Source organism: Ranitomeya imitator, chromosome 3 (genome assembly GCF_032444005.1).
Source record: "Ranitomeya imitator isolate aRanImi1 chromosome 3, aRanImi1.pri, whole genome shotgun sequence".
NCBI classification, from domain to species: domain Eukaryota; kingdom Metazoa; phylum Chordata; class Amphibia; order Anura; family Dendrobatidae; genus Ranitomeya; species Ranitomeya imitator.
This window is the reverse complement of record NC_091284.1, coordinates 842,213,737-842,238,353: the sequence shown is the minus strand read 5'-3', so window position 1 is coordinate 842,238,353 and position 24,617 is coordinate 842,213,737.

The following is a 24,617-nucleotide window of genomic DNA, read 5'->3' as shown; positions in this document are numbered from 1 at the left end:
GTCAGAGCACATACAGTGATCTGACAATAACCCAAAATAATAGAACGAGCTCTGAGACGTGGAAACTCTGTAGACCGCAATTCCTGATCCTCTCCAAACACAACTAGAGGCAGCTGTGGATTGCGCCTAACGCTCCCTATGCAACTCGGCACAGCCTGAGAAACTAACTAGCCTGAAGATAGAAAAATAAGCCTACCTTGCCTCAGAGAAATACCCCAAAGGAAAAGGCAGCCCCCCACATATAATGACTGTGAGTAAGATGAAAAGACAAACGTAGGGATGAAATAGATTCAGCAAAGTGAGGCCCAATATTCTAGACAGAACGAGGATAGGAAAGATAACTTTGCGGTCTACACAAAACCCTAAAGAAAACCACGCAAAGGGGGCAAAAAGACCCTCCGTACCGAACTAACGGCACGGAGGTACACCCTTTGCGTCCCAGAGCTTCCAGCAAAACAAATAGACAAGCTGGACAGAAAAAATAGCAACAAATAGCAGAGAAGCACTTAGCTATGCAGAGCAGCAGGCCACAGGAATAATCCAGAGAAACACAAGACCAACACTGGAACATTGACAGGAAGCATGGATCAAAGCATCAGGTGGAGTTAAGTAGAGAAGCAGCTAACGACCTCACCAGATCACCTGAGGGAGGAAACTCAGGAGCTGCAGTACCACTTCCCTCCACAAACGGAAGCTCCCAGAGAGAATCAGCCGAAGTACCACTTGTGACCACAGGAGTGAACTCTGCCACAGAATTCACAACAGTACCCCCCCCTTGAGGAGGGGTCACCGAACCCTCACCAGAGCCCCCAGGCCGACCAGGATGAGCCACATGAAAGGCACGAACAAGATCGGGAGCATGGACATCAGAGGCAAAAACCCAGGAATTATCTTCCTGAGCATAACCCTTCCATTTAACCAGATACTGGAGTTTCCGTCTTGAAACACGAGAATCCAAAATCTTCTCCACAATATACTCCAATTCCCCCTCCACCAAAACCGGGGCAGGAGGCTCAACAGATGGAACCATAGGTGCCACGTATCTCCGCAACAATGACCTATGGAATACGTTATGTATGGAAAAAGAATCTGGAAGGGTCAGACGAAAAGACACAGGATTAAGAACCTCAGAAATCCTATACTGACCAATAAAACGAGGTTTAAACTTAGGAGAGGAAACCTTCATAGGAATATGACGAGAAGATAACCAAACCAGATCCCCAACACGAAGTCGGGGACCCACACGGCGTCTGCGATTAGCGAAAAGTTGAGCCTTCTCCTGGGACAAGGTCAAATTGTCCACTACCTAAGTCCAAATCTGCTGCAACCTGTCCACCACAGTATCCACACCAGGACAGTCCGAAGACTCAACCTGTCCTGAAGAGAAACGAGGATGGAACCCAGAATTGCAGAAAAACGGCGAAACCAAGGTAGCCGAGCTGGCCCGATTATTCAGGGCGAACTCAGCCAAAGGCAAAAAGGACACCCAGTCATCCTGATCAGCAGAAACAAAGCATCTCAGATATGTTTCCAAGGTCTGATTGGTTCGTTCGGTCTGGCCATTAGTCTGAGGATAGAAAGCCGAGGAAAAAGACAAGTCAATGCCCATCCTACCACAAAAGGCTCGCCAAAACCTCGAAACAAACTGGGAACCTCTGTCAGAAACAATATTCTCTGGAATGCCATGCAAACGAACCACATGCTGGAAGAACAAAGGCACCAAATCAGAGGAGGAAGGCAATTTAGACAAGGGTACCAGATGGACCATCTTAGAAAAGCGATCACAGACCACCCAAATGACTGACATCTTTTGAGAAACGGGAAGGTCAGAAATAAAATCCATAGAGATATGTGTCCAAGGCCTCTTCGGGACCGGCAAGGGCAAAAGCAACCCACTGGCACGAGAACAGCAGGGCTTAGCCCGAGCACAAATCCCACAGGACTGCACAAAAGTACGCACATCCCGCGACAGAGAGGGCCACCAAAAGGATCTAGTCACTAACTCTCTGGTACCAAAGATTCCAGGATGACCAGCCAACACCGAACAATGAAGTTCAGAGATAACTCTATTCGTCCACCTATCAGGGACAAACAGTTTCTCCGCTGGGCAACGATCAGGTTTATTAGCCTGAAATTTTTGCAGCACCCGCCGCAAATCAGGGGAGATGGCAGACACAATTACTCCTTCCTTGAGGATACCCGCCGGCTCAGATAAACCCGGAGAGTCGGGCACAAAACTCCTAGACAGAGCTTCCGCCTTCACATTTTTAGAGCCCGGAAGGTATGAAATCACAAAGTCAAAACGGGCAAAAAACAACGACCAACGAGCTTGTCTAGGATTCAAGCGCTTGGCAGACTCGAGATAAGTCAAGTTCTTATGATCAGTCAATACCACCACGCGATGCTTAGCTCCTTCAAACCAATGACGCCACTCCTCGAATGCCCACTTCATGGCCAGCAACTCTCGGTTGCCCACATCATAATTTCGCTCAGCAGGCGAAAACTTCCTGGAAAAGAAAGCGCATGGTTTCATCACTGAGCAACCAGAACCTCTCTGTGACAAAACAGCCCCTGCTCCAATCTCAGAAGCATCAACCTCGACCTGGAACGGAAGAGAAACATCTGGTTGACACAACACAGGGGCAGAAGAAAAACGACGCTTCAACTCTTGAAAAGCTTCCACAGCAGCAGAAGACCAATTGACCACATCAGCACCCTTCTTGGTCAAATCGGTCAATGGTTTGGCAACACTAGAAAAATTGCAGATGAAGCGACGATAAAAATTAGCAAAGCCCAGGAACTTTTGCAGACTTTTCAGAGATGTCGGCTGAGTCCAATCATGGATGGCTTGGACCTTAACCGGATCCATCTCGATAGTAGAAGGGGAAAAGATGAACCCCAAAAATGAAACCTTCTGCACACCAAAGAGACACTTTGATCCCTTCACAAACAAAGAATTAGCACGCAGGACCTGAAAAACCGTTCTGACCTGCTTCACATGAGACTCCCAATCATCCGAGAAGATCAAAATGTCATCCAAGTACACAATCAGGAATTTATCCAGGTACTCACGGAAGATGTCATGCATAAAAGACTGAAAAACAGATGGAGCATTGGCAAGTCCGAACGGCATCACTAGATACTCAAAATGACCCTCGGGCGTATTAAATGCAGTTTTCCATTCATCGTCTTGCCTGATTCTCACCAGATTATACGCACCACGAAGATCTATCTTAGTGAACCAACTAGCCCCCTTAATCCGAGCAAACAAATCAGATAACAATGGCAAGGGGTACTGAAATTTAACAGTGATCTTACTAAGAAGGCGGTAATCTATACACGGTCTCAGCGAACCATCCTTCTTGGCTACAAAAAAGAACCCTGCTCCTAATGGCGACGATGACGGGCGAATATGACCCTTCTCCAGGCAGGAATTCCTTCACATAACTGCGCATAGCGGTGTGCTCAGGCACGGATAAATTAAACAGTCGACCTTTTGGGAATTTACTACCAGGAATCAAATTGATAGCACAATCACAATCCCTATGCGGAGGCAGGGCATCGGACTTGGGCTCATCAAATACATCCCGGTAATCAGACAAGAACTCTGGAACCTCAGAAGGGGTGGATGACGAAATTGACAGAAATGGAACATCACCATGCACCCCCTGACAACCCCAGCTGGACACCAACATGGAATTCCAATCCAATACTGGATTATGGGCTTGTAGCCATGGCAACCCCAACACGACCACATCATGCAGATTATGCAACACCAGAAAGCGAATAACTTCCTGATGTGCAGGAGCCATGCACATGGTCAGCTGGGTCCAGTACTGAGGCTTATTCTTGGCCAAAGGTGTAGCATCAATTCCTCTCAATGGAATAGGACACTGCAAGGGCTCCAATAAAAATCCACAACGTTTAGCATAATCCAAGTCCATCAAATTCAGGGCAGCGCCTGAATCCACAAACGCCATGACAGAATACGACGACAAGGAGCATATCAAGGTAACGGACAGAAGAAATTTTGACTGTACAGTACCAATGGCGGCAGACCTAGCGAACCGCTTAGTGCGCTTAGGACAATCAGAGATAGCATGAGTGGAATCACCACAGTAGAAACACAGCCCATTCAGACGTCTGTGTTCTTGCCGTTCAACTCTGGTCATAGTCCTATCGCACTGCATAGGCTCAGGTTTAATCTCAGGTAATACCGCCAAATGGTACACAGATTTACGCTCATGCAAGCGTCGACCGATCTGAATGGCCAAAGACATAGACTCATTCAAACCAGCGGGCATAGGAAATCCCACCATGACATCCTTAATGGCTTCAGAGAGACCCTTTCTGAAAATGGCTGCAAGCGCAGATTCATTCCATTGAGTGAGCACGGACCATTTTCTAAATTTCTGGCAATATAGCTCTATCTCATCCTGAGCCTGACAAAGAGCCAGCAAATTTTTTTCTGCCTGATCTACTGAATTAGGCTCATCGTACAGCAATCCAAGCGCCAGGAAAAACGCATCGATATCACTCAAAGCAGGATCTCCTGATGCAAGAGAAAATGCCCAGTCCTGAGGGTCGCCACGTAATAAAGAAATGACGATCCTAACCTAACCTGTTGAACTGGGTCACCAGAGGAGCGAGGTTTCAAAGCCAGAAATAGTTTACAATTATTCTTGAAACTCAGAAATTTAGTTCTATCTCCAAAAAACAAATCTGGAATAGGAATTCTCGGTTCTAACAAAGAATTCTGAACCACAAAATTTTGAATATCTTGAACTCTTGCCGTGAGCTGATCCACACATGAAGACAGACCTTTAATGTCCACTGTAACACCTGTGTCCTGAACCACCCAAATGTCTAGGGGAAAAAAAAGACAAATCACAGTGCAAAGGAAAAAAAATGGTCTCAGAACTTCTTTTTTCCCTCTATTGAGAATCATTAGCACTTTTGGCTTCCTGTACTGTTATGATAGGCAATTCAGTAACACAATGTACATAGCGATCAGAGCACATACAGTGATCTGACAATAACCCAAAATAATAGAACGAGCTCTGAGACGTGGAAACTCTGTAGACCGCAATTCCTGATCCTCTCCAAACACAACTAGAGGCAGCTGTGGATTGCGCCTAACGCTCCCTATGCAACTCGGCACAGCCTGAGAAACTAACTAGCCTGAAGATAGAAAAATAAGCCTACCTTGCCTCAGAGAAATACCCCAAAGGAAAAGGCAGCCCCCCACATATAATGACTGTGAGTAAGATGAAAAGACAAACGTAGGGATGAAATAGATTCAGCAAAGTGAGGCCCGATATTCTAGACAGAACGAGGATAGGAAAGATAACTTTGCGGTCTACACAAAACCCTAAAGAAAACCACGCAAAGGGGGCAAAAAGACCCTCCGTACCGAACTAACGGCACGGAGGTACACCCTTTGCGTCCCAGAGCTTCCAGCAAAACAAATAGACAAGCTGGACAGAAAAAATAGCAACAAATAGCAGAGAAGCACTTAGCTATGCAGAGCAGCAGGCCACAGGAATAATCCAGAGAAACACAAGACCAACACTGGAACATTGACAGGAAGCATGGATCAAAGCATCAGGTGGAGTTAAGTAGAGAAGCAGCTAACGACCTCACCAGATCACCTGAGGGAGGAAACTCAGGAGCTGCAGTACCACTTCCCTCCACAAACGGAAGCTCCCAGAGAGAATCAGCCGAAGTACCACTTGTGACCACAGGAGTGAACTCTGCCACAGAATTCACAACAGTACCCCCCCCTTGAGGAGGGGTCACCGAACCCTCACCAGAGCCCCCAGGCCGACCAGGATGAGCCAAATGAAAGGCACGAACAAGATCGGGAGCATGGACATCAGAGGCAAAAACCCAGGAATTATCTTCCTGAGCATAACCCTTCCATTTAACCAGATACTGGAGTTTCCGTCTTGAAACACGAGAATCCAAAATCTTCTCCACAATATACTCCAATTCCCCCTCCACCAAAACCGGGGCAGGAGGCTCAACAGATGGAACCATAGGTGCCACGTATCTCCGCAACAATGACCTATGGAATACGTTATGTATGGAAAAAGAATCTGGAAGGGTCAGACGAAAAGACACAGGATTAAGAACCTCAGAAATCCTATACTGACCAATAAAACGAGGTTTAAACTTAGGAGAGGAAACCTTCATAGGAATATGACGAGAAGATAACCAAACCAGATCCCCAACACGAAGTCGGGGACCCACACGGCGTCTGCGATTAGCGAAAAGTTGAGCCTTCTCCTGGGACAAGGTCAAATTGTCCACTACCTAAGTCCAAATCTGCTGCAACCTGTCCACCACAGTATCCACACCAGGACAGTCCGAAGACTCAACCTGTCCTGAAGAGAAACGAGGATGGAACCCAGAATTGCAGAAAAACGGCGAAACCAAGGTAGCCGAGCTGGCCCGATTATTCAGGGCGAACTCAGCCAAAGGCAAAAAGGACACCCAGTCATCCTGATCAGCAGAAACAAAGCATCTCAGATATGTTTCCAAGGTCTGATTGGTTCGTTCGGTCTGGCCATTAGTCTGAGGATGGAAAGCCGAGGAAAAAGACAAGTCAATGCCCATCCTACCACAAAAGGCTCGCCAAAACCTCGAAACAAACTGGGAACCTCTGTCAGAAACAATATTCTCTGGAATGCCATGCAAACGAACCACATGCTGGAAGAACAAAGGCACCAAATCAGAGGAGGAAGGCAATTTAGACAAGGGTACCAGATGGACCATCTTAGAAAAGCGATCACAGACCACCCAAATGACTGACATCTTTTGAGAAACGGGAAGGTCAGAAATAAAATCCATAGAGATATGTGTCCAAGGCCTCTTCGGGACCGGCAAGGGCAAAAGCAACCCACTGGCACGAGAACAGCAGGGCTTAGCCCGAGCACAAATCCCACAGGACTGCACAAAAGTACGCACATCCCGCGACAGAGAGGGCCACCAAAAGGATCTAGTCACTAACTCTCTGGTACCAAAGATTCCAGGATGACCAGCCAACACCGAACAATGAAGTTCAGAGATAACTCTATTCGTCCACCTATCAGGGACAAACAGTTTCTCCGCGGGGCAACGATCAGGTTTATTAGCCTGAAATTTTTGCAGCACCCGCCGCAAATCAGGGGAGATGGCAGACACAATTACTCCTTCCTTGAGGATACCCGCCGGCTCAGATAAACCCGGAGAGTCGGGCACAAAACTCCTAGACAGAGCTTCCGCCTTCACATTTTTAGAGCCCGGAAGGTATGAAATCACAAAGTCAAAACGGGCAAAAAACAACGACCAACGAGCTTGTCTAGGATTCAAGCGCTTGGCAGACTCGAGATAAGTCAAGTTCTTATGATCAGTCAATACCACCACGCGATGCTTAGCTCCTTCAAACCAATGACGCCACTCCTCGAATGCCCACTTCATGGCCAGCAACTCTCGGTTGCCCACATCATAATTTCGCTCAGCAGGCGAAAACTTCCTGGAAAAGAAAGCGCATGGTTTCATCACTGAGCAACCAGAACCTCTCTGTGACAAAACAGCCCCTGCTCCAATCTCAGAAGCATCAACCTCGACCTGGAACGGAAGAGAAACATCTGGTTGACACAACACAGGGGCAGAAGAAAAACGACGCTTCAACTCTTGAAAAGCTTCCACAGCAGCAGAAGACCAATTGACCACATCAGCACCCTTCTTGGTCAAATCGGTCAATGGTTTGGCAACACTAGAAAAATTGCAGATGAAGCGACGATAAAAATTAGCAAAGCCCAGGAACTTTTGCAGACTTTTCAGAGATGTCGGCTGAGTCCAATCATGGATGGCTTGGACCTTAACCGGATCCATCTCGATAGTAGAAGGGGAAAAGATGAACCCCAAAAATGAAACCTTCTGCACACCAAAGAGACACTTTGATCCCTTCACAAACAAAGAATTAGCACGCAGGACCTGAAAAACCGTTCTGACCTGCTTCACATGAGACTCCCAATCATCCGAGAAGATCAAAATGTCATCCAAGTACACAATCAGGAATTTATCCAGGTACTCACGGAAGATGTCATGCATAAAAGACTGAAAAACAGATGGAGCATTGGCAAGTCCGAACGGCATCACTAGATACTCAAAATGACCCTCGGGCGTATTAAATGCAGTTTTCCATTCATCGTCTTGCCTGATTCTCACCAGATTATACGCACCACGAAGATCTATCTTAGTGAACCAACTAGCCCCCTTAATCCGAGCAAACAAATCAGATAACAATGGCAAGGGGTACTGAAATTTAACAGTGATCTTACTAAGAAGGCGGTAATCTATACACGGTCTCAGCGAACCATCCTTCTTGGCTACAAAAAAGAACCCTGCTCCTAATGGCGACGATGACGGGCGAATATGACCCTTCTCCAGGGATTCCTTCACATAACTGCGCATAGCGGTGTGCTCAGGCACGGATAAATTAAACAGTCGACCTTTTGGGAATTTACTACCAGGAATCAAATTGATAGCACAATCACAATCCCTATGCGGAGGCAGGGCATCGGACTTGGGCTCATCAAATACATCCCGGTAATCAGACAAGAACTCTGGAACCTCAGAAGGGGTGGATGACGAAATTGACAGAAATGGAACATCACCATGTACCCCCTGACAACCCCAGCTGGACACCAACATGGAATTCCAATCCAATACTGGATTATGGGCTTGTAGCCATGGCAACCCCAACACGACCACATCATGCAGATTATGCAACACCAGAAAGCGAATAACTTCCTGATGTGCAGGAGCCATGCACATGGTCAGCTGGGTCCAGTACTGAGGCTTATTCTTGGCCAAAGGTGTAGCATCAATTCCTCTCAATGGAATAGGACACTGCAAGGGCTCCAATAAAAATCCACAACGTTTAGCATAATCCAAGTCCATCAAATTCAGGGCAGCGCCTGAATCCACAAACGCCATGACAGAATACGACGACAAGGAGCATATCAAGGTAACGGACAGAAGAAATTTTGACTGTACAGTACCAATGGTGGCAGACCTAGCGAACCGCTTAGTGCGCTTAGGACAATCAGAGATAGCATGAGTGGAATCACCACAGTAGAAACACAGCCCATTCAGACGTCTGTGTTCTTGCCGTTCAACTCTGGTCATAGTCCTATCGCACTGCATAGGCTCAGGTTTAATCTCAGGTAATACCGCCAAATGGTACACAGATTTACGCTCACGCAAGCGTCGACCGATCTGAATGGCCAAAGACATAGACTCATTCAAACCAGCGGGCATAGGAAATCCCACCATGACATCCTTAATGGCTTCAGAGAGACCCTTTCTGAAAATGGCTGCAAGCGCAGATTCATTCCATTGAGTGAGCACGGACCATTTTCTAAATTTCTGGCAATATAGCTCTATCTCATCCTGAGCCTGACAAAGAGCCAGCAAATTTTTTTCTGCCTGATCTACTGAATTAGGCTCATCGTACAGCAATCCAAGCGCCAGGAAAAACGCATCAATATCACTCAAAGCAGGATCTCCTGATGCAAGAGAAAATGCCCAGTCCTGAGGGTCGCCACGTAATAAAGAAATGACGATCCTAACCTAACCTGTTGAACTGGGTCACCAGAGGAGCGAGGTTTCAAAGCCAGAAATAGTTTACAATTATTCTTGAAACTCAGAAATTTAGTTCTATCTCCAAAAAACAAATCTGGAATAGGAATTCTCGGTTCTAACAAAGAATTCTGAACCACAAAATTTTGAATATCTTGAACTCTTGCCGTGAGCTGATCCACACATGAAGACAGACCTTTAATGTCCACTGTAACACCTGTGTCCTGAACCACCCAAATGTCTAGGGGAAAAAAAAGACAAATCACAGTGCAAAGGAAAAAAAATGGTCTCAAAACTTCTTTTTTCCCTCTATTGAGAATCATTAGCACTTTTGGCTTCCTGTACTGTTATGATAGGCAATTCAGTTCCACAATGGACATAGCGGTCAGAGCACATACAGTGATCTGACAATAACCCAAAATCATAGAACGAGCTCTGAGACGTGGAAACTCTGTAGACCGCAATTCCTGATCCTCTCCAAACACAACTAGAGGCAGCTGTGGATTGCGCCTAACGCTCCCTATGCAACTCGGCACAGCCTGAGAAACTAACTAGCCTGAAGATAGAAAAATAAGCCTACCTTGCCTCAGAGAAATACCCCAAAGGAAAAGGCAGCCCCCCACATATAATGACTGTGAGTAAGATGAAAAGACAAACGTAGGGATGAAATAGATTCAGCAAAGTGAGGCCCGATATTCTAGACAGAACGAGGATAGGAAAGATAACTTTGCGGTCTACACAAAACCCTAAAGAAAACCACGCAAAGGGGGCAAAAAGACCCTCCGTACCGAACTAACGGCACGGAGGTACACCCTTTGCGTCCCAGAGCTTCCAGCAAAACAAATAGACAAGCTGGACAGAAAAAATAGCAACAAATAGCAGAGAAGCACTTAGCTATGCAGAGCAGCAGGCCACAGGAATAATCCAGAGAAACACAAGACCAACACTGGAACATTGACAGGAAGCATGGATCAAAGCATCAGGTGGAGTTAAGTAGAGAAGCAGCTAACGACCTCACCAGATCACCTGAGGGAGGAAACTCAGGAGCTGCAGTACCACTTCCCTCCACAAACGGAAGCTCCCAGAGAGAATCAGCCGAAGTACCACTTGTGACCACAGGAGTGAACTCTGCCACAGAATTCACAACAGTACCCCCCCCTTGAGGAGGGGTCACCGAACCCTCACCAGAGCCCCCAGGCCGACCAGGATGAGCCACATGAAAGGCACGAACAAGATCGGGAGCATGAACATCAGAGGCAAAAACCCAGGAATTATCTTCCTGAGCATAACCCTTCCATTTAACCAGATACTGGAGTTTCCGTCTTGAAACACGAGAATCCAAAATCTTCTCCACAATATACTCCAATTCCCCCTCCACCAAAACCGGGGCAGGAGGCTCAACAGATGGAACCATAGGTGCCACGTATCTCCGCAACAATGACCTATGGAATACGTTATGTATGGAAAAAGAATCTGGAAGGGTCAGACGAAAAGACACAGGATTAAGAACCTCAGAAATCCTATACTGACCAATAAAACGAGGTTTAAACTTAGGAGAGGAAACCTTCATAGGAATATGACGAGAAGATAACCAAACCAGATCCCCAACACGAAGTCGGGGACCCACACGGCGTCTGCGATTAGCGAAAAGTTGAGCCTTCTCCTGGGACAAGGTCAAATTGTCCACTACCTAAGTCCAAATCTGCTGCAACCTGTCCACCACAGTATCCACACCAGGACAGTCCGAAGACTCAACCTGTCCTGAAGAGAAACGAGGATGGAACCCAGAATTGCAGAAAAACGGCGAAACCAAGGTAGCCGAGCTGGCCCGATTATTCAGGGCGAACTCAGCCAAAGGCAAAAAGGACACCCAGTCATCCTGATCAGCAGAAACAAAGCATCTCAGATATGTTTCCAAGGTCTGATTGGTTCGTTCGGTCTGGCCATTAGTCTGAGGATGGAAAGCCGAGGAAAAAGACAAGTCAATGCCCATCCTACCACAAAAGGCTCGCCAAAACCTCGAAACAAACTGGGAACCTCTGTCAGAAACAATATTCTCTGGAATGCCATGCAAACGAACCACATGCTGGAAGAACAAAGGCACCAAATCAGAGGAGGAAGGCAATTTAGACAAGGGTACCAGATGGACCATCTTAGAAAAGCGATCACAGACCACCCAAATGACTGACATCTTTTGAGAAACGGGAAGGTCAGAAATAAAATCCATAGAGATATGTGTCCAAGGCCTCTTCGGGACCGGCAAGGGCAAAAGCAACCCACTGGCACGAGAACAGCAGGGCTTAGCCCGAGCACAAATCCCACAGGACTGCACAAAAGTACGCACATCCCGCGACAGAGAGGGCCACCAAAAGGATCTAGTCACTAACTCTCTGGTACCAAAGATTCCAGGATGACCAGCCAACACCGAACAATGAAGTTCAGAGATAATTCTATTCGTCCACCTATCAGGGACAAACAATTTCTCCGCTGGGCAACGATCAGGTTTATTAGCCTGAAATTTTTGCAGCACCCGCCGCAAATCAGGGGAGATGGCAGACACAATTACTCCTTCCTTGAGGATACCCGCCGGCTCAGATAAACCCGGAGAGTCGGGCACAAAACTCCTAGACAGAGCTTCCGCCTCCACATTTTTAGAGCCCGGAAGGCATGAAATCACAAAGTCAAAACGGGCAAAAAACAGCGACCAACGAGCCTGTCTAGGATTCAAGCGCTTGGCAGACTCGAGATAAGTCAAGTTCTTATGATCAGTCAATACCACCACGCGATGCTTAGCTCCTTCAAGCCAATGACGCCACTCCTCGAATGCCCACTTCATGGCCAGCAACTCTCGGTTGCCCACATCATAATTTCGCTCAGCAGGCGAAAACTTCCTGGAAAAGAAAGCGCATGGTTTCATCACTGAGCAACCAGAACCTCTCTGTGACAAAACAGCCCCTGCTCCAATCTCAGAAGCATCAACCTCGACCTGGAACGGAAGAGAAACATCTGGTTGACACAACACAGGGGCAGAAGAAAAACGACGCTTCAACTCTTGAAAAGCTTCCACAGCAGCAGAAGACCAATTGACCACATCAGCACCCTTCTTGGTCAAATCGGTCAATGGTTTGGCAACACTAGAAAAATTGCAGATGAAGCGACGATAAAAATTAGCAAAGCCCAGGAACTTTTGCAGACTTTTCAGAGATGTCGGCTGAGTCCAATCATGGATGGCTTGGACCTTAACCGGATCCATCTCGATAGTAGAAGGGGAAAAGATGAACCCCAAAAATGAAACCTTCTGCACACCAAAGAGACACTTTGATCCCTTCACAAACAAAGAATTAGCACGCAGGACCTGAAAAACCGTTCTGACCTGCTTCACATGAGACTCCCAATCATCCGAGAAGATCAAAATGTCATCCAAGTACACAATCAGGAATTTAGCCAGGTACTCACGGAAGATGTCATGCATAAAAGACTGAAAAACAGATGGAGCATTGGCAAGTCCGAACGGCATCACTAGATACTCAAAATGACCCTCGGGCGTATTAAATGCAGTTTTCCATTCATCGTCTTGCCTGATTCTCACCAGATTATACGCACCACGAAGATCTATCTTAGTGAACCAACTAGCCCCCTTAATCCGAGCAAACAAATCAGATAACAATGGCAAGGGGTACTGAAATTTAACAGTGATCTTACTAAGAAGGCGGTAATCTATACACGGTCTCAGCGAACCATCCTTCTTGGCTACAAAAAAGAACCCTGCTCCTAATGGCGACGATGACGGGCGAATATGACCCTTCTCCAGGGATTCCTTCACATAACTGCGCATAGCGGTGTGCTCAGGCACGGATAAATTAAACAGTCGACCTTTTGGGAATTTACTACCAGGAATCAAATTGATAGCACAATCACAATCCCTATGCGGAGGCAGGGCATCGGACTTGGGCTCATCAAATACATCCCGGTAATCAGACAAGAACTCTGGAACCTCAGAAGGGGTGGATGACGAAATTGACAGAAATGGAACATCACCATGTACCCCCTGACAACCCCAGCTGGACACCAACATGGAATTCCAATCCAATACTGGATTATGGGCTTGTAGCCATGGCAACCCCAACACGACCACATCATGCAGATTATGCAACACCAGAAAGCGAATAACTTCCTGATGTGCAGGAGCCATGCACATGGTCAGCTGGGCCCAGTACTGAGGTTTATTCTTGGCCAAAGGTGTAGCATCAATTCCTCTCAATGGAATAGGACACCGCAAAGGCTCCAAGAAAAACCCACAACGTTTAGCATACTCCAAGTCCATCAAATTCAGGGCAGCGCCTGAATCCACAAACGCCATGACAGAATACGACGACAAGGAGCATATCAAGGTAACGGACAGAAGAAATTTTGACTGTACAGTACCAATGGCGGCAGACCTAGCGAACCGCTTAGTGCGCTTAGGACAATCAGAGATAGCATGAGTGGAATCACCACAGTAGAAACACAGCCCATTCAGACGTCTGTGTTCTTGCCGTTCAACTCTGGTCATAGTCCTATCGCACTGCATAGGCTCAGGTTTAATCTCAGGTAATACCGCCAAATGGTACACAGATTTACGCTCACGCAAGCGTCGACCGATCTGAATGGCCAAAGACATAGACTCATTCAAACCAGCGGGCATAGGAAATCCCACCATGACATCCTTAATGGCTTCAGAGAGACCCTTTCTGAAAATGGCTGCAAGCGCAGATTCATTCCATTGAGTGAGCACGGACCATTTTCTAAATTTCTGGCAATATAGCTCTATCTCATCCTGAGCCTGACAAAGAGCCAGCAAATTTTTTTCTGCCTGATCTACTGAATTAGGCTCATCGTACAGCAATCCAAGCGCCAGGAAAAACGCATCGATATCACTCAAAGCAGGATCTCCTGATGCAAGAGAAAATGCCCAGTCCTGAGGGTCGCCACGTAATAAAGAAATGACGATCCTAACCTAACCTGTTGAACTGGGTCACCAGAGGAGCGAGGTTTCAAAGCCAGAAATAGTTTACAATTATTCTTGAAACTCAGAAATTTAGTTCTATCTCCAAAAAACAAATCTGGAATAGGAATTCTCGGTTCTAACAAAGAATTCTGAACCACAAAATTTTGAATATCTTGAACTCTTGCCGTGAGCTGATCCACACATGAAGACAGACCTTTAATGTCCACTGTAACACCTGTGTCCTGAACCACCCAAATGTCTAGGGGAAAAAAAAGACAAATCACAGTGCAAAGGAAAAAAAATGGTCTCAGAACTTCTTTTTTCCCTCTATTGAGAATCATTAGCACTTTTGGCTTCCTGTACTGTTATGATAGGCAATTCAGTAACACAATGTACATAGCGATCAGAGCACATACAGTGATCTGACAATAACCCAAAATAATAGAACGAGCTCTGAGACGTGGAAACTCTGTAGACCGCAATTCCTGATCCTCTCCAAACACAACTAGAGGCAGCTGTGGATTGCGCCTAACGCTCCCTATGCAACTCGGCACAGCCTGAGAAACTAACTAGCCTGAAGATAGAAAAATAAGCCTACCTTGCCTCAGAGAAATACCCCAAAGGAAAAGGCAGCCCCCCACATATAATGACTGTGAGTAAGATGAAAAGACAAACGTAGGGATGAAATAGATTCAGCAAAGTGAGGCCCGATATTCTAGACAGAACGAGGATAGGAAAGATAACTTTGCGGTCTACACAAAACCCTAAAGAAAACCACGCAAAGGGGGCAAAAAGACCCTCCGTACCGAACTAACGGCACGGAGGTACACCCTTTGCGTCCCAGAGCTTCCAGCAAAACAAATAGACAAGCTGGACAGAAAAAATAGCAACAAATAGCAGAGAAGCACTTAGCTATGCAGAGCAGCAGGCCACAGGAATGATCCAGAGAAACACAAGTCCAACACTGGAACATTGACAGGAAGCCAGGATCAAAGCATCAGGTGGAGTTAAGTAGAGAAGCAGCTAACGACCTCACCAGATCACCTGAGGGAGGAAACTCAGAAGCTGCAGTACCAGTTTCCTCCACAAACGGAAGCTCCCAGAGAGAATCAGCCGAAGTACCACTTGTGACCACAGGAGTGAACTCTGCCACAGAATTCACAACAATAACACAGCCGAGTACAATGAAGACTCGTTCACACTGGTGTATAACACAGCCGAGTGCAATGAAGGCTCGCTCACACTGGTGTATAACACAGCCGAGTACAATGAAGGCTCGCTCACACTGGTGTATAACACAGCCGAGTGCAATGAAGGCTCGCTCACCCTGGTGTATAACACAGCCAAGTACAATGAAGACTCGCTCACACTGGTGTATAACACAGCCGAGTACAATGAAGGCTGGCTCACCCTGGTGTATAACACAGCCGAGTACAATGAAGGCTCGCTCACACTGGTGTATAACACAGCCGAGTACAATGAAGGCTCGCTCACACTGGTGTATAACACAGCTGAGTATAATCAAGGCTCGCTCACACTGGTGTATAACACAGCCGAGTACAATGAAGGCTGGCTCACACTGGTGTATAACACAGCCGAGTACAATGAAGGCTCGCTCACACTGGTGTATAACACAGCCGAGTGCAATGAAGGCTCGCTCACACTGGTGTATAACACAGCCGAGTATAATGAAGGCTCGCTCACACTGGTGTATAACACAGCCGAGTACAATGAAGGTTCGCTCACACTGGTGTATAACACAGCCGAGTACAATGAAGGCTGGCTCACCCTGGTGTATAACACAGCCGAGTACAATGAAGGCTCGCTCACACTGGTGTATAACACAGCCGAGTGCAATGAAGGCTCGCTCACACTGGTGTATAACACAGCCGAGTACAATGAAGGTTCGCTCACACTGGTGTATAACACAGCCGAGTACAATGAAGGCTGGCTCACCCTGGTGTATAACACAGCCGAGTACAATGAATGCTCGCTCACCCTGGTGTATAACACAGCCGAGTACAATGAAGACTCGCTCACACTGGTGTATAACACAGCTGAGTGCAATGAAGGCTCGCTCACACTGGTGTATAACACAGCCGAGTACAATGAAGGCTCGCTCACACTGGTGTATAACACAGCCGAGTGCAATGAAGGCTCGCTCACACTGGTGTATAACACAGCCGAGTACAATGAAGACTCGCTCACACTGATGTATAACACAGCCGAGTACAATGAAGACTCGCTCACACTGGTGTATAACACAGCCGAGTACAATGAAGGCTCGCTCACACTGGTGTATAACACAGCCGAGTATAATGAAGGCTCAATCACACTGGAGTATAACACAGCCGAGTATAATGAAGGCTCGCTCACACTGGTGTATAACACAGCCGAGTACAATGAAGGCTCGCTCACACTGGAGTATAACACAGCCGAGCACAATGAAGGCTCGCTCACACTGGCGATAAATAGATCTATAGATAGATAATAGATAATAGACAGATAATAGAGAGATGATAGATAAAAGATAACGGTAGACAGATAATAGATAGATAATGATAGATTATAGACAGATAATAGATAGTGAACAACACCTGAAGAAATAACAAAAAGTTGGGTGCAGATCTTCAGACGTAATACCAGTCCTTATAGTAGAGAAAAATGAGGAAGCAGCACAGCAGAAATTTAATGCAGAAAATCCTGGTCTAATAGCACATCTGTGCAACGTTTCAGCTCTGTGTGTGGGCCTTCTTCATGCAGTGTGTGAATACAAATACAGAGTATCTAAGGTATCTAATTCAGCGGAGATAACTGACAACAACCACTCTCATAAAGGTGTTGTTACATAACTCACCATGCATTTTTCTACATAAAGCGCAGAGCCATATTACTTACAACAATATACTGCACCCCCACAATGTGCGTATAGTGCGTAGAGTGTAGCAAAAAGTTGCGCATGCGAGATCGCGCTCCCCTGAGTCAAAGCGCCAGCTTGAGAAGTGAAAAACTATCTGCGCATGCGCACAACTGTCCCACTGACCTTGGCGCACGCGCAGTTAGAATTGGGTGTACCCACCGCCATCTTTATGAAGGGATTACAGCCACAACTTTTGCCCATATTTCACAGGTATATTATGTAGGTTAGCGCAATTACAAGGCACTAAATCCTCATATGAATGCAGACCAGTTACTAAGAGAAATCATAGCATAGGAAAAGAAAGGCAATGGATTATACCACAATGGAACAGGAACACCCCCATTAGCTGGGGTTCCTAGAGAACGGTGGGAGTTATGTGCCCCTCACAGGATATACCACTCAACCTCCGTCCACAACTTGGAAACTTCATATCACGCCCAAATCTTCACAAGGGAAACCCCCGAGAACAATATAACCTCAGTATGGTCATTTTTTATGTGGGTCCTTGTAACACTATGGGGTATTTCATATAGATAGAAAACATCAAAACGTATGCAAATAATAAAAAATAAAATAAAATAAAAATATGACATGCAATAGTTTCCAATTTATTCAATTTCGATGATGATCCATAATGGGCTGATGACACGCAGATCTACTTATCTGAACCCGACCTCACTTCATTACTGACCAAAATCCCACACTGTCTGTCTGCTATTTCATCCTTCTTTTCTGCTCATTTTCTAAAACTGAACATGGACAAAACAGAATTCATCACCTTTCCCCCACGTCACTCTACCCCTCCACCCAACCTATCCATCAATGTCAATGGCTGCTCACTTTCTCCGGTCCCGCACGCGCGATGCCTCGGGGTGATCCTTGACTCTACCCTCTTTTTTAAGCCACATATCCAAGCCCTTGCCTCCTCTTGCCGATTCCAACGCCAAAACATTTCCCAGATCTGTGCATTCCTTGACCATGAAACCACAAAAACACTAGTACATGCCCTTATCATCTCCCGGGGTTCCGTACAGAGTTATAGATATCATTTACAGTAATCAAATTTACAATGACAGACTGGTACAGAGGGGAGAGGACCCTGTCCTTGCGGACTTACATTCTATGACTAACAGAATGGTATCTAACAGGGAGAAATGCAAGATTCTACATCCGGGAAAGAAAAACAAAAATTACATCTATAGATTAGTAGGAATAGAACTAAGCAACAGCACGTGTGAAAAAGACTTGGACATATTAAAGAATTGTTTCTGTTTCTTATCACTCTCACCCCTTCATCCTTCACTTTCTGCTAAACCCCCTAATCCCTACACCTAGTAAGGAACTGGTTATCTCTCCATCCGTCCTCCCCTTCCATCTCACCTCCTCCTCAGAACCTTTCCTCAACATACAATCCTCTGTCTCTAAACACAGACAGCCCCCTCATGCCCTTTCCTAATCCCACCTGCTATCACTCTCTCTGCTCCTCCTCACTGCCGGTGACATTTTTCCAAATCCTGGTCCTCTTCACAACATCCTCACAGTCATTTCTACCTCCCATTCACAATGTATCACAAATGTCCATAACCTCTTTAACCTTATTCACCCAGCCCCCCGCTTTCACAGTCCCAGTAACAGGACCTCTGTGGAACGCTCGCTCTGTCTGCAACAAAGTTTCCTACATCCATGATCTTTTCATTACTGTGAAGGAAACCCAGTTCCTCCCACGTCACCAATCCGTGACGTAACTACACAGGCACAGCTCTCCGGCGCCCCTTGTCTCTCAGGTCAATAAGGGAACTGCACCTAGAGCAAATGACCACCGGTGAGACTGCCCTGTTGCCCACGCTGGGTATTCAAAGATTCGCAATCAGAGTAAAAGGATCAGTCCAAAATTAATTTATGATTTAATTACCTTAAAGGCGCACTAGGTAATTCCAAGAAATATACAGTAAAAATATATCAAGAGTTACAGTCAGAGTAAAATATAACAATAATAATACAAGGCTTAACGGTATAAAGCTGGAGGTCAATTTACCAGGTTGAAGGTCGCTTGTGGAAGCCGGGGGGGCTCAGCGTTCCGCAGGTCCAAGACTTAGTTGCTGGGCAGCCCTCAGAAAGCGTGTGCTTGCTCCCCTCTGGCTGGCATACCCTCTCCCTTAGTTCCTTAGTTAGTTCTCTTCCTCTGTTCTGACCCACTCTCCAAGGGTCCCAGCTCTTAACCCTGTTGTGTCTCTCCCCACTGTACCTGGGCGGGCTAAGAATCTCCACCCCTCAGCTTCCCTGCAAGATCTGTATCCAATCTATATATATAATTGTCTAAGGGTTTTTCCGTCTGTCTGTCTTTCTGTCTGTCTTTCTGTCTGTCTGTCCTGGAAATCCCGCATCTCTGATTGGTCGAGGCCGCCAGGCCTCGACCAATCAGAGACCGGCACAGCATCGACGTAGAAATCCCGCGTCTCTGATTGGTCGAGGCCGCCAGGCCTTGACCAATCAGCGACGAGCACAGCGACGATGCTGTCATAAAGGACGTAGATATCCCGCGTCTCTGATTGGTCGAGGCCGCCAGGCTTCGACCAATCAGCAATGGGCACAGCGACGATGATGTCATAAAGGACGTAGAAATCCCACGTTTCTGGTTCAGCGACGGGCACAGTATCGACGTAGATGTCATAATGGTTGCCATGGCGACGATGATGTCATAAAGGTTGCCTCAACCAATCAGCGATGGGCACAGTCTGCCGCGAATTCTGGAATCATCATTGTCCATATACTACGGGGACATGCATATTCTAGAATACCCGATGCGTTAGAATCGGGCCACAATCTAGTATCTAATAAATGGGATAACTTCTCTCAGGATGATCGGATCTGCACACGGGCGGTACCAGCGCACAAGGTTTGTTCTGCCGGTCGCCCAGGGACCAAACCCGGACCCACTCAGTCACTGTGGGAGGCTGATCTCTATATCTCAAGTGCCAGAACTCCCACGGACCCAGGAGTTGCACTGATAGATGCGCAATTTCTTTAGGGCGAGGGGGATATTTTTTATGAGCCTGTACCTCGGACGATGCGTCCATAATTCATGATTTCATGTTGGAGACGGTTCGACTGGAAGGCCACAATAGACGTGTATCCTGTGGCCACTTGACATGTGTGCTTTAATTGAGCACCCAGGCACCTCCTTGTCCGCTGCTGGTGTGGCTTCCTCATTGAGCTTTGAAGTACCTTCTGCCTGCTGCACTGAGCTTAATTCCATTACCATGCTTAAAGGAACTTTATTCATAAGAAAAGGTGGGGGCCAGGAGTGCTCATCTCTGCAGACCTGTGACCAGGAGACAAAATGGAGTCACGCCAATTTCTGTTAGTATGCCCGTATCCAGGATGGCGGCTGCTCCCTCATCACAATTACTAAAAAACTTTCCTTCCTCGCTATCACTGAAACCTGGCTCACCCCTCTTACACAGCCTCTCCTGCTGCACTCTCATATGGTGGATTCCACCTTTCCCACACACCCCCATCCCAGCAGCAAGCATGATGTTTGAGTTTGTGTTCTCTTGTCAAATAACTGCTCCTTCACCCACATCCCACTGCCACCCTCTGTTTCCCTCCATTCCTTTCAGTTGCACTCTGTGAGCATCTACTCCCCCTCCAACCTCCAACTGGCTGTCATTTACCGCTCCCCAGGGCAAGCCACTACCTTCTTTGACCACTTCACCACCTGGCCACTTCATTTCCTCTCCCCTCACATCCCCAATATCATCATGGGTGACTTCAACCATTGACACTTCAACCATTGACTTCCCCATTGACACTTCCCTCTCAGATGCCACTAAACTTCTATCTCTCACTTCCTCCTTCGGCCTCGCTCAATGGTCTTCTGCAGCCACTCACAAAGATGGCCACACACTGAAGCTCATCTTCACCCGCCTCTGCTCCCTATCTGTCCTCTCTAACCTCAACCTACTTACATTCGCTTCCTTTCCTCTCCAGGTTGATTGTCCCCACCCCACAAATTTGCACACCCTTGCAGAAATTTCAAACACCTCAATCTACACTGACTCTCTGAATCCCTTCTCTCTCTAACAAACATAAGTTCCCTATGCAATGCGGATGTTGCTGCCACTTTATATAACACCACAATAGCTGCAGTCCTTGAATCGGTCGCCCCTCTCCCACATACCAAAGCTCGCAAAATCAACAGACAACCGTGGCACACCAGCCTGACTAAAGAACTGAGGCGGGCTTCCAGGGTTGATGCGCAGAGATGGTAAAGATCACACTCTATTGAGGACTTCATCATATTCAAACAATCCATCACTACTTTCAAGGCCATGCTCACCACAGCAAAACAAACCTACTTCTCATCCCCCATATCCTCCCTGTCTCACAACCATAAACAGCTATTCAACACTTTCAATTTTCTGCTCCATCCCCCAGCACCTCCTCCCTCTCCAATCATCTCAGCTGAACACTTTGCATCATTCTTCAAGCAGAAGATTGATAAAATCAGAGAAAATGTTGGCCTACAACCCCCAGAATCCCTCCTCCTAACTACTCAGCCCTCCTCCAAAACCAGCTTCTCCACCATTACAGAAGACCAACTTTCCGCCCTACTCTCGAGATCACATCTCACCATCTGTGCACTTGACCCGATCCCATCCCACTTCATCCCAAACCTCACCAGTCTTCATCCCAACCCTAACCCATATCTTCAACCTATCACTTAAAACTGTTTTTTCCTCTCATGCTTCAATCACACCCATCCTTAAAAGCAGTCGCTTGACCCATCCTCTGTGTTTAGCTATCGCCCCATATCACTTCTTCCCTATGCCTCCAAACTACTTGAACATCATGCCGATTTCTAACTATCCTCCCTCTCTTCCTGCTCCCTCTTTGAACACTTACAATCTGGCTTCTGACTGCATTACTCCACTGAAACTACCCTAACAAAGGTCACCAATGACTGCCAAAGCCAAGCGACACTACTGTCCTCCTTCTCCTGGACCTGTCCTCTGTCTTTGACACAGTGGACCAATCCCTATTACTACAGACCCTCTCATCTCTTGGCATCACAGACTTGGCCCTATCTTGGATGGCGTCATACCTAACAGACTGGACATTCAGCATCTCCCACTCGCACACCACCTTCTCACCTCATGTCTGTCAGAGTCCAACAAGATTCAGTCATAGGGCCCCTGCTCTTCTACATTTACACTTTTGGCCTGGGACAGCTCATAGAATCTCACAGCTTGCAGTATCACCTCTATGCTGATAACACACAGATCTACATCTCTGAACCAGATATCATGTCCCTACTAACCAAAATCCCAGAATGTCTGTACACTATTTAATCCTTCTTCTCTGCTAGATTACTAAAACGTAACATGGATAAAACATAATTCATCATCTTTCCCCCACCTCAATCAACCCCCCCCCAACAGACCTATCCATTACAGTAAATGGCTGCCCACTCTCCCCAGTCCCAGAAGCTCGCTGCCTCGGTGTAATCCTTGACCCTGATCTTTGCTTCAAACCACATATCCAAGCTCTTTCCACTTCCTGCTGACTTCAACTCAAAAATATTTCCCAGATCCATACATTCCCCAACCTAGAATCTGCAAAAACGCTAGTGCATGCCCTCATCATCTCCGGCCTTGACTACTGCAACCTCCTACTCTGCGGCCTCCCCTTTAACACTCTCGCACCCCTCCAATCTATTCTAAACTCTGCTGCCTGACTAATTCACCCGTCCTCCACTATTCCCCAGCCTCTCCCCTCTGTCAATCCCTGCTCTGGCTCCATTACCCAGAGACTCCAGTTCAAAACCCTTACCATGGCTTACAAAGCCATCCACAACCTGTGTCCTTTATACATCTGTGACTTCTTTTCCCGATACTTACCTGCACGCAACCCCGATCCTTACAAGATCTCCTTCTATACTCCCCCCTTATCTCCTCTTCCCACAATCGCCTACAAGATTTCTCCTGCGCATCCCCCCACTCTGGAACTCTCTACCCAAAAAAATCTGACTCTCACCTACTGTAGAAATCTTCAAAAAAACCTGAAGACCTACCTCTTCCGGCAAGCCTACAACCTGCAGTAACCACCGATAGACCAAACCACTGCACGATCAGCTCTGCCCTCACCTACTGTATCCCTACTCATCTCTTTTAGATTGTGATCCGTCACGGGCAGGGTCTCCCCTCCTCCTGTGTCAGCCGTGACTTGTATTGTTTGTTTATTGAACTTGTTTTTTATTATGTATACCCCTCCTCACATGTAAAGCGCCACGGAATTAATGGCGCTATAATAATAAATAACAATAATAGATCACAGACTGCACATGAGTCAACAGTGTGATGCAGCAGTACAAAAAGCAAACAGTTCTAGGATGTATTAAGAGAAGCATACAGTCTAGATCACATGAAGTAATTACCCCCCTCTACTCCTCCTTGGTCAGGCCTCTTCTGGAATACTGTGTCCAGTTCTGGGCACCACATTGTGATAAAGACATTGAAAAACTGGAGCAAATTCAGAGGAGAGCGACCAGGATGGTGAGCGGACTGCAAAGTATACCCCTTGAGGAAGTTAAAGAATCTGGGAATGTTTAGCTTAGAAGACTTAGAACGTTTAGTCTTAGAAGACTAAGAGGAGATTTAACAGCTGTTAACAAATATCTGAAGGGTCGTCACAGTGTACAGTGTAGAGGGATCATCATTATTCTCATTTGCACATGGAACACTAGAAGCAATGGAATGAAACTGAAAGGGAGAAGATACAGATTGCATATTAGAGAAAAAACTTTGACAGTGAGGGAGATCAATGAGTGGAACAGACTGCCACAAGAGGTGGTGAGTTCTCCATTAATGGAAGTCTTCACACAGAGGCTGGACAGACATCTGTCTGAGATGGTTTAGTGACTCCTGCATTGAACAGGGGGTTGAACACAAGGACCCTTGAGATCCCTTCCAACTCTAACATTGTAGGATTCTTTGAATAGAATACATAGATAGATTTCCAAAAAAGGGGCGATGTTTCAGCTCCAAATGAGCTTTTCTCAAGCAATGGGTGTATCCACAT